This window comes from Arachis ipaensis, chromosome B9, assembly GCF_059453495.1.
Source record: "Arachis ipaensis isolate K30076 ecotype BB chromosome B9, ASM5945349v1, whole genome shotgun sequence".
NCBI lineage: Eukaryota > Viridiplantae > Streptophyta > Magnoliopsida > Fabales > Fabaceae > Arachis > Arachis ipaensis.
The window spans coordinates 147819734-147832243 of record NC_142444.1 but is presented as its reverse complement, the minus strand read 5'-3'; the positions used below and the strand labels follow the sequence as shown (position 1 = coordinate 147832243).

Genomic DNA, 12510 nt, shown 5'->3' with positions numbered 1-12510 from the left:
CCGCTACGTTACCAACAGCATTTCTGCCAACATCTGCCAACTTTAATTGGGCTGGACTCCAAGCCCACTTAATTCCGAAAGCGACATCCCAAATTAACCCAGATTAATTCCTAATTTCACTAGTTTACCACACTAACCCTAATTTATTCTATACCCATATTTTCTTACCGTGGACACACTCCCCCAACCCCCATATCCTTCTCCAGTGCCGCATAGCCATCAGAATTGTCATCTCCGCCAGTCGCCGCCGCAACCTAATTCATATTGATTTTTACCGTGTAGAACACCTCCACCCCCCAAACCCCTGACGGCTGTGTCTTCGAACAGTAAACCTCCAACGCGTTCTTGTCACCAGTGTCAACTCAGGTCAGCGCCGCCAGCGATTCTGCCCGCAATTACATCAACCATTATAGCATCCGCCGTCAAGCTTCCATCAACGGCGACACAGGTCTTCCATTGGCAAGCTTTGATCGAAGGTCACCACCTAGTCGTGCGATTGAAGTCGCATCGTCTTCGCTACTCACCCAGATGATGGTGCCTCACCCATGCATGCTCGGCTCTGCAGTCTGCACGCACGCTGCTTCGGTTCACCGTGCACTGCCGTGAATCTGCTATTGAGTTACCTCCTTGGTTAGTGCTTATTTATGTATCTTGCATGATCTTATTATAAGTATAGTATCATATGGATTTTATTTGATGAAATTAGAATCTTTGGCTAGAACGTGTTTAGGTCTTTAAGTTAAGTTTGTTTTTATGCTATGTTCCATTGTTCATATTATATGGATACTTGTTAGTTATTGAGTTTAATTTATTTTGTTCATGTTAAGTATGTTAATTATCACTTCTACATGATTTTTGCTGGATTAGTATATGTTGATGTTGAAATATTTCATGGGTGTATCTTTTGAGTGAAAACTCATTTAAAAGTGTCTTTACTGGATTAACGTGTCTAATCTTAAAATTGCTTGTCATGAACTGAATTTAATTGTGATTTGGTCAATGTTTCAACATTTTTTTTTTGTTTAATGGAGGCTGCTATTGAAAGAATTTATCTCTTTTTATATTTGGTAACGGAAAAGTTGAAACCTATACTATTTTCTGATGTGGAAAGTATTTATGATTATGTCTTTTGACTAAATAATTCTTTAGATATATCTTTATTGGACTAATGTGTTGTTTGTATAAACTTACTTGGATGTGTCTGTAAATTCATAAAGTACTGGACTAAAGGCGGTAAAATGCAACAATGGGATAATGTGGGCTTCCAAATCCTTGATGTTTGAATAAATGATTTCTGCAAAAATCTCATGGGTATTAGTAACTAATGCCGTTACACAATGTTGATTTTTACATACAGGACACCTTGAGGGAATATAGGAAGGAAATAATGCTCGAAATCATTGTGGATCCTAATAATTTTGCCCTTGCGCAAGCACTGAAGTTCCTTGACAAAAGTCCTCAACCTACTGTGCACCATAATCATCCCAGGAACAAACGTAAGGAGGTTAGGACAACGTTCACAACACTGAGCACGAAGAGCATGATTCGGAGGACTAACGGAACACCCAAAAAAATTACAACGGAGAGAAACATGATAACAAGAAAGTTGCATAGAACATTCTTGATTAATTAGTCTTATGATACCCCACTTATGTTTTATCACTTTTGTTTCATCCTGATATTTTCCTTGTCTTACACATGTTGATTGTCTTACTTGCTAGTAGGCGTTTCTAGTTAGACTATGGAAAAAAAAAAATTGGATACTTCATAGAAGTTCTATCTATTATGGATGTGAATCCTATATTGGGGCATTGATGAGTCTTTTGGTTTCCGACATACAGTTGGTTTGTTTTAACAAGTTAATGTTTTGAAGCGACTTTTATGAAAATGTATTCTACTTATAACTTCATTGGACGCGTCTAATTCAGTGCATGTCATTATATGAAGGCGCCCTTTGTAAATGTGACTTCAGAGGATATGTCTTCACATGCATGTGTCTTTTTAATGGACATGTTTTCTGTGAATGTGTCTTCTTAACTGAGGTGTTTTTTGTGAATATGTCTTCAGAGAATATGTCTTTTTAAATGATGTGTCTTTTTAACGGAGGTGTCTTCTATTGGAAATGTCTTCAGAGGATAAGTGTTTTTAAGGGAGGTACCTTTTTATGCATGTGTTTTTAAAGGGAGGTGTCATTGGTGGTTATGTCTTTGTATGATATGTCTTTTTTATGTATCTGTCTTTTTAATGGAAGTATCCTTTGTAAATGTGTCTTCAGATGATATGTCTTTTTAAATGATGTATCTTTTTAATAGAGGTGAATGATAAGTCATTTTAATGGAGGTGTCTTTTTATGCATATGTTTACGGATATGTCTATTTATGGAAGTGTCTTTTATAGATGTGTCTTAACAGGAAGTGTCTTGAGAGGATATGATTTTTGTACCTGAGTTTTCGTAATAAAACTTCCATGGAGATTCTTTTGGTAAACAAGAAAAAAGACAAAATATTTCTTTAAAAACTTGAAAATATAAACTTGCAAAATTGACTTCTGCTAACCAGAACCTCCTAAGTTGTTTCCTCCATAAATAGAACTCATATAACTAGTGCTGATTCGCTTTAAAGTTTGCACCTGGAAAACTTATAATAGTAAAATAACATGTACTTATGAATATGACTCGCTCATTCTTAATGCCTTATAACAATAGAATAACATGTACTTATGAAGATGACTCACCATTCTCAATGCTTTAAAAGTATCAATGTATCACACAAAAAAGAATACTATAATAATATCGGTGTATCACACACAAAAACACGTATGCTACAATTGTGTAAAAAATCAGGTAAAAATCATTCATTCGCTCTAACAACAGAATTGACCTCTCCAATTTTAGTGGCTGCTAGATCATTTTTCTGAGAAAAATCACCATGCAAAAAGTAAATTAGTCAATTATATACATAAAACAATTTGAAAAAAATAATGTGCATCAATGCATGCGCAATGATGAATTGAAGCATAAATAATGCAAAATAATTAATTTAAGCACACAAATGTAATGTGAATCATATTGCTGTGGAGCCATATATACATATTCCATCAAGCTAATTAAGCAACTAGCGAGGCTTAAGCTGATAATCATCCACTGATTTACATGAAAAATCTACTACTATATTGCAGAAAACAAAAAAAATATGCATAAGATTATTACAATTGATAGCTACCAAGACAAAAATTAGAACAAATTTGAAAGGAAACATGCAACTTGCATAAAAGAATTCCACCAAAAATACACCATGTATCATAGTTGGAAGATCTGATTTGCATTAAAAAATAATCCACACTAAATATACTACTAAACCACCATTTACCAACATTTTCTCTGGTAAGCCATGATACATTGATCAAATCTAGAATTTTCTAGGGACCGACTTCTGTGAAACAAAGACAAGTCTTATTAACATAGTGAAAAAATTTTAATTTGGTCAGCAATCACAATTTGTATTATTTGATTAAGAGATAGACTTAAATGGCACGAATAGTAACTTGAATGATAAGTTAAATGGCACAAATATATAAGATATGCTTGTTTTATTTGCAGTAAGAGTCACTTGTATAAATACACAGCAACAACAAGGAATTATAACTATTCTAAAACAGAAAAGAAAAGGAAAGGAAACATAATTCTTTATCATATATATTAACAATTGGACCCTAATAATATCAACAAAGCATAGCAATGATATGATGATTAAAAGAAACAGTTAGTAGTTACCTTGGTAAGAGCACTTCTTGAGCATCTTTTCAAGGATCTTGAGCCATAATTGATCATCATCAACAACCAGCACTCTCATCTAAAGGCTATTTTCGGATGTCGTCTTCTTCTTCTTGTATGTTTTTTACTCAGCAAATGTACAATAACAAAAAAAAATTCAAAACCTTTAACAAAAGACATCCAAAACACAAAAAAAAAAATTCAAAACTTACGAAATAGAAACATTCAGAACATATAAAAAAGAAACATGCTATACCAATAGAGGAAGACACATCTGAAACCTCAAAAAACGAAAAATCCACAGCTTAAGGGAGTAAGATTACAAACATAATCAGTGCATTATAGGAGTTTAAGCTAGAAATATTCATGTTTAAGCACCGACACTCACAGGCTTTCCTTAGACAAATTTTGTTCTTCAGTAGGTGATACAAGTTAAAATCTTTACTGACTAGTCAAGATTTTAATTTATCCACAAAATAAGTCATGACTTTCAACGAGTAAAAAAAATGGCTCTACTTCTTATTACTCCATGAACACACACAACAAACCAAAATTCCTAAATTGAAAAATCATAATCCTACTTATGGGATAGACAATCATTGGAAATTTGAAATTGCCCTTACATTGGATTGGAACACCCTATTCTCTCTTTTCCTCAAATATTTAATATCAAATAAAATAATAAGAAAAGCAATTCTTCAATTCTAATGAGTTGGAATTTACCTGAAAAAACACATCTTTTCTATAGTTGAACTGATTGGTGCGTGAAAGAGTTGGGACTTGGGCCTGCAGCCTTGCAAAATATTTCAAAATTCAAACACCATACACATGTGGATTCACATATAACACCAACAAAAATTCTAAAAATAGTGAATAACATACTTGATCAACCAAAATTCAAATACCATACACATGGACGGGAGAGAGAGATTGAACTATTGAGTGACTGTACCTAACGGCGGTCTGCAACGGCGACAGGGGCTCGCGGACTCTGGACGGTGCAACAGCAAGGTGGGGATGCATCACAGCTGCGATGGAAGACGCGTGGCGGAGAGGCGACGAGTGGGAGCTCGACTGCACGCGAGGTAGGGTGGCCGAAGGGACGCGATGACGGTGAAGCAGATGCATGATGCTGGTTGTCTTTCCTGCACGAATGGCGGATGAATCGGTGGCAACGTATGCAAGGAGACTAGGGTGGAGAAAGGACGGGAGATTTGGGGGAGAGATTAAGATTTTTAAGTGAAAATGAAAATAAAAGGATAAATTTTGATTAAATCCTGATTATTCAAATTTTATTTTTTAAAAAAATTAAAAAATAATAATTAATTATTATTGTCAAAAATTAGTAGATAGTATCTTAACAACGTATACTTTTCGTTCTAATAATTAAATTCTTGACCTTGACAAAATGGTCATTTTGCTCCTTAATTTAAAATAACAAAAAAAATTTTGAATCCGTATCACCTACAAACATTGGAAACTTGAGAACGTAACGCTGCATAGCTCTTCCTTTTTTTTTTGGGACATGGGCCTATAAGATTGCAAGGCTCCGATAAATTAGTCTGACAGTATGTTCAGTGTAAGCAATTTATACTATTTATTTATTACAATTTCTTTATTCTATTATGACAATTTAATTATTATATGTATAAATATATACAAATATTTTGTAATTAATTTAGGAGCTAAACGTTAACGTATATTTTTTTTAAAAGAAAATATACTTAAAAAGGAAGTAAATTAACACTAAATTTTTTATTAATAGTTTAAAAATGGGTTGGTTTCTAAAAAAATAATATATTAATTTTAAATGGACAATTTTAAATTACGTGATACGCCTAATCACCCATTAATTAGTTAGTTAATACCGTTTATTTTTTATATTATTTTTAAACCGTCTATTTTTCTATTATTTAAAACCGTCCATCTTTATTGTTATTTGAAACGTTTTTTGGTCCAATTTAAATTATTAATATTTTTATTATTTTAAAAAATTATATTTTTATATTTACAAATACAAATACCTTGTTTACAGTATAAACGAGATAATTATTGTAAATGTATCTCGTTTAGATATGTATATCTTTTTTAAATTTCATATATCTCATTTACATTATAAACAAAACTTATTTATAGTGTAAATGAGATAAGATTGGAAGACTTGTTTTTGTAATAATTTTTATAATTATTTATTTTAGTAAATAAAATAATTATTTAAATAAAAAATTTCATACTTTAAAACATTAATGACTAACTAATGACCAAAAATAATAAATTTTGATAGTGTCTTTTTCCTATTTTTTTTACAGCATTTCTCAATTTATTTATTTATCAGAGCTGTATATTTGTAACTAAATGATTACCAAAAACAATAAAATATTGGTAGCTAAATGATGAACAAAAACAATAAATTATGATAATACTCTTACATCTCTCAATTTATTAATATAAAATAATCTTTCGATACCCTAAGACCCTGCTACCAAAGGCTGGAGGCTACAAAAACAGTTCTACTCTTTGGGTGTCGGCTCCAAGAACTCTTAGCTTCGTATTAGCAGCACCGCACTGCAACTCTAGCTCTCTTGGATATAGAAACAGATCGTCACATTTTGAATTCCACTATATAAGAATAGGAAGATAGTTGGAATTTGGTAGCTATAGGATTAATATCCTTGCCTCATAGTCATGCATTCACATACACGTTGCAGACTTGCAGTACAAATAATTAAAAGTAGTTGGTAGTATAAGCATTTATCATCATGGACCACCGATCTAGCTAAACTAGAATGAAGGACTATATTAGCACGGTCTTCTTCTGGTATTAAGGGATCTCACATTGTAATCCTCAATAATTGAATCGAGTAAGTGATAACGCGTAGTATAAATAAGAAGCATTTATGATAGGTGATGAAGCTAGAGGGTGACGCCATATATATTACACTATGGACGTGACGTAGTGTTAAACTGTTAATGGTTGTTAAAGGCCATGCATGTGAAAAACAACGACCTATCTAATATCTTTTGTATTTTGTTTTTGTTGATCATCACTTGCTACACTACCTATTATGTACCTTAAGAAGGAAGCTAAGGTACTTAATTAGACCAATCGCCACACTATAAATACCGAGCTGGTGCAGTAGGCTTGGCATCCCATCCCAAACTCATACAGATCCCTCACATCTCATTTCATTTCCAAAAACCACAAAACCATAGCCATGGGTGTCTCATTTAACTTGCACAAATTTGACCCTAAGCACTCCAAGGAGATCCAATTCCAAGGAGACGCAACCATTACCGATCACCATATCATTCGACTCACCAATCTGGACGACGATGGCAACCCACTGGGAAACAGAGTTGGCCGAGTCTTATTCTCCGACCCTGTGCACCTCTACGACCACAGTGGCCTCCGAGCAGGATTTGAAACCACCTTCGTCTTTCGCATCTCAAAACCCTATAACACTGAATATACACCTGGACCTGGTGATGGTCTTGCCTTCTTCCTTGCTAGTGCTGACACTGAAATTCCTCCTGAATCTTCTGGAAAGTTTCTCGGCCTCTTTAATGATGCATCTGACAGAATTGTTGCTGTTGAATTCGATACTTTTTCCAACTCCGATATTGGGGATCCCAATTATCCGCACATCGGAGTTGATGTTAACTCTATCAGGTCATCAAAAGTTTGTTACTGGAATTTTCATGATGCAGCGATAACTACTGCAAAGATAACATATAACTCTGCTCATAAGAAGTTAACTGTCCATGTCTCTACATATCTCCACAGCCAGCCCGACACTCTTACTTATGATGTCGATTTGAGCACTAAGCTGCCTGAAAAGGTTAAGATTGGAATATCTGCTTCCACTGGACAATTCTCGCAGACTACTGAGATTCTGTCTTGGATCTTCAAGTCTAACTGAAAAGGAACATCGATAGATGTTGACTTGTTGCCAAGTTTGTGTTGTGTCTTTTATTTTAATTCAATAAGGACAAGCCTACTCGTCTTTAGTTTGTCTCTGTAAGTGTTATGCCACTACGGATACAGGCAAGACTGTCCATTGTTGTTGTTTGTGTTTGGATTTGGTTTCTTGTTTTATGTGATATATGCATGGAAGCTTACTTTATTTTCTTTGTTTTTGCCTTTATTTCTTCCTTCTGTCTTTTCAAAAGTGCAAAACATCCCTTCTAGTAACTAATTTTCTAGCTAGTTAACTGCATGGACAAGGGATCGGGATCAAGCACCAAAGAGAAATATGGTTAGAACAACAAATTACCACGACCATGCTTGTTAGTATTTTCTTGTATGTAGTTTTTATTCACAACTAGTTTAATTATGCTTATGTTTTTGGGAAATTATTTTTCAATCCCACTCAAGAGAGGAAAAATTAAATAAAAAATTAATCATAAAATAATAATAAAATTATAAGTAATAAAAAATTATATTCTAAAATAGTATTAAATAAATGAGTACGAGAGTACTATAAAAAAATATATATTCTATCTTTTTGTTTGATTTTGTAAAATTTGTGATTGTAATTCTGGTGTTGATTTATTTTATTAGAAAGAATAAATTAAATAAAAAATTAATTATAAATAACAACAGAATCATAATTAGCAAAAATTATAATTTAAAATTGTACTAAAAAATACCGAGAAAGTACTAAAAAAGTGCGATGGAAAATAGAATATTAAAAAAAAAAGACAACTAACATTTTTATATATATACCTAAAAAATGATAAAATAATATAAAAAAGTAATTTTAATTTTAACTATAATGTGAATTGTTGATCCCATTAAGTAGAGTAAATTAAACAAAAAACAACTATAAATAATAATAGTAAAAAATTATAGTATCCTAAAAAAGAATACTAAAAATATTTAAAAAAATATTATAAAAAATATATTAAAAAATTATAAAAAAATTGAATATATTTAAAAAAATAACATTATAATTTAATATCATATCTATTTTAGTAATTATCTATCTAAACATGGTAGTTCTTCTTTAAATTTAATTATATGCTTTACTTTTTCCTTCGTTTATATATAATAAATCTAATAGTATTTTTTTTAAGAATCAAAAACAAAAGCAGCCTTAATTAATTTTGGAACAAACCAAAATTGATATTATGTTTAATTGATATTACTTTAAGAATTCATTTAATTTGGTACCTTAATATTAGGCATGATAATACATGCTCATTATGTTAGACGTTACAACCTTATTTGTCTTCGCTTATGTAGTTAATTTATCAAAATAGAAACTTACATATCATAACCTTCTTACATGTCAAGATGATATAAAAATTAACCATGTATATAGAAATGCTATAATGTCTAACAAATAAAAGGTAAATATTAATTCAAAAAAAAAAGTGAATGAATATATATCAATAATAAGCTATCTAACAGCAGTAACAATCATTTTAACTTTGTTTATTTATGATTTGATTTTTGGATGTATTATTTTGATCCTCAACGTTTTAAACGTTGTATTTCAGCTTCAAAAATTTTCAAACTCTCTATCTTAATTTCAAAAAAAATTTAAACTGGTTAAATATTATCCCATTATTAAATTTGAGAGAAACAATTAACAAATTTAAGAGTTGATAGTGTTTAATTTTAATATATATGTAAAATCGACCTATCAACATAAAAAAAATTCTTTAATTTTGAAGCATTGATGCTCGTCAGGATTTGGAACTTTTTTTTAAATAAGGAGATCAAGAAGAAGAAATATTACAAAAAAAATTTTGGTTATATTTTTTCTAACATAAAGAAAAATATATGACTTAACAATAATGTTGTTAATATTTACATTACTCATTCCATTAATTATTCGTGTGAAATTTAATAGTATGATAACATTAAACCAATTTAAAATCTTTTAAGATAAAAATAAGATATTTAAAATATTAAGAATTAAATTAGAATGACCCAAAAATGATAAAAGGTATGCAGAGCTAAAATAAAAGACTGGAGTATATATAAGCAAAAGGTAAAGAGTGCGGTAAACTAAAGAGTATTCAAAGCAACAAATATATACAAAAGTCCAAAAACATACTAAAATAGAGATGCAAGTACTGAAAATTGAAATAAAAGTGTCTGGAATTAGAATAATTCACCACAAAATAATCTGGCCGATGTATGACTATCTCCCCACACTTAAAAATTAGCATCGTCCTTGACGCTCATCAAATCAAGCTGAGTGGAAGGAGTCGTCGCCGTCATCTCCACTGTCTCCTACTGGGCCTGGGGCTCTTCCGCCTCATTGGCCTGAGCCTCCTCTTCATCAATATCAGTGCCGCCAGAGATTACGATTCTCTTCAAGTGCTCATAACGTTGCTTGTTGCGATGCTCTATCAGGTCAATCTTCTCAAAGAGGCGCTCCACAAGACGGTAAATTGGCTGCGAAGTAGATGATGGTGCTGCTGGTATAGATGGTGCTGACGGTGTTGAAGGTAGTGCTGAGGGTCTTGCTACTGCTGGGATGTGGCTACCTCTGTAGTGGTGGTGGGTGCCCTACGACCTTGGTATCTGGTGGATGATTGAGGTCTGGTGCACGAAATTGTGATCTCAGGCAACGGCGCCAAAAACTCTGTACACACGTCTTAATAAATCATTTTTCATTCACAACTTCGATACAACTAACCAGCAAGTGCACTGGGTCGTCCAAGTAATAAACCTTACCTGAGTAAAGGTCGATCCCACGGAGATTGTTGGTATGAAGCAAGCTATGGTCACCTTGTAAATCTCAGTCAGGCGGATATCAAAAGGTTATGGAGTTTTCGAAATTAAATAATAAGTAAACATAAAATAAGGAGAGAAACACTTATGTAATTCATTGGTAAGAATTTCAGAGATGCTTTCGTTCCTCTGAATCTCTGCTTTCCCGCTGTCTTCATCCAATCAGTCTTACTCCTTTCTACGGCTGGCTTTATGTAAGGACATCACCGTTGTCAATGGCTACTTTTTATCCTCTCTGGAAAATGGTCCGATGCGCTGTCACTGCATGGCTAATCGTCTGGAGGCATCACCCTTGTCAATGACTGCATCCCATCCTCTTGTGAAAATGGTCCAAATGCTCTGTCACAGCACGGCTAATCATCTGAGGTTCTCGATCATACTGGAATAGGATTCACCCTCCTTTTGCGTCTGTCACTACGCCCAGCACTCGCGAGTTTGAAGTTCGTCACAGTCATTCAATCCTAGAGTCCTACTCGGAATACCACAGACAAGGTTTAGACTTTCCGGACTCTCATGAATGCCGCCATCAATCTAGCTTATACCACGAAGATTCTGATTAAGAGATCCAAGAGATACTCATTCAATCTAAGGTGGAACGGAAGTGGTTGTCAGGCACGCGTTCGTGGGGGAATGATGATGATTGTCACGTTCATCACATTCAGGTTGAAGTGTACATGAACTGGTTATTAGCAACCATGTCAATGAGTTCTTGAGCTTCTGCAGGAATTTTCTTTAGGTGAATGGATCCACCTGCAGAAGTATCCAATGACATTTTAGCCAATTCAGATAGACCATCATAGAATATATCCAGGATGGTCCATTCTGAAAGCATGTCAGAAGGACACTTTTTGGTCAGTTCTTTGTATCTCTCCCAAGCTTCATAGAGGGATTCACCTTCTTTCTGTCTGAAGGTCTGAACATCCACTCTAAGCTTACTCAGCTTTTGAGGAGGAAAGAACTTGGCTAAGAAAGCCTTGACCAGCTTATCCCAAGAGTTCAGGCTATCCTTAGGTTGAGAGTCCAACCATATTCTAGCTCTGTCTCTCACAGTAAAAGGGAAAAGCATGAGCCTGTAGACTTCAGGATCTACTCCATTAGTCTTAACAGTATCACATATCTGCAAGAATTCAGTTAAGAACTGAAAATGATCTTCAGATGGAAGTCCATGAAACTTGCAGTTCTGCTGCATCAGAGAAACTAATTGAGGTTTAAGCTCAAAATTGTTTGCTCCAATGACAGGAATGGAGATGCTTCTTCCATGTAAATTGGAATTAGGTGCAGTAAAGTCACCAAGCATCCTCCTTGCATTATTATTATTTTCGGCTGCCATCTCCTCTTCTTGTTCGAAAATTTCTGAAAGGTGCTTGCTGGATTGTTGTAATTTAGCTTCTCTTAGTTTCCTCTTCAGAGTCCTTTCAGGTTCTGGATCTGCTTCAACAAGAATATTCTTGTCCTTGCTCCTGCTCATATGAAAAAGAGGGACAGAAAAATAATAATAATAATAGGGATCCTTTTTGCCCAAGTATAGAGGTTCCCTTATGTGAGTAGAAGAAAAGAAGAAGAGAAAATCTGAACTCAGAGAGAGAGAGGGTTCGGATTTTTGGGGAGTGAGGGAGAGATATTAGTAGATGAATAAATAAAATAGAAGGAGATGAGAGAGAAGGAGAATTTTCGAAAATTATTTTTGAAAAAGAGTTAGTGATTTTCGAAAATAGTTTTTGAAAAAGGTTAGAAATTTTTTGAAAATTAAAATAAAAAATTAAGATAATTAATTAATTAAAAAGAAATTTTGAAAAAGAGGGAAGATATTTTCAAAAATTAGAGAGAGAGGGAGTTACTTAGGTAGTTTTGAAAAAGATAAGAAACAAACAAAAAGTTAGTTAGTTAGTTGAAACAAATTTTGAAAATCAATTTTTGAAAAGATAAGAAGATAAGAAGTTAGAAAAGATATTTTAAAATCAAATTTTTGAAAAAGATATGATAAAGAGAT

The 12510-nt window shown here is 33.2% G+C and overlaps 1 non-coding gene and 1 pseudogene across 1 annotated transcript; both read left to right on the top strand.

Moving 5' to 3' along the window:
- The first annotated feature begins 6986 nt into the window (after positions 1 to 6986).
- LOC148546730 (lectin pseudogene) lies at positions 6987 to 7802 on the top strand (annotated as a pseudogene).
- A 3544-nt stretch (positions 7803 to 11346) lies between these two features.
- On the top strand, positions 11347 to 11454 carry LOC148546729 (small nucleolar RNA R71). Its single transcript, XR_015900226.1, has one exon. It is a non-coding gene; the product is annotated as a small nucleolar RNA R71 (small nucleolar RNA).
- Positions 11455 to 12510: the final 1056 nt, after the last annotated feature.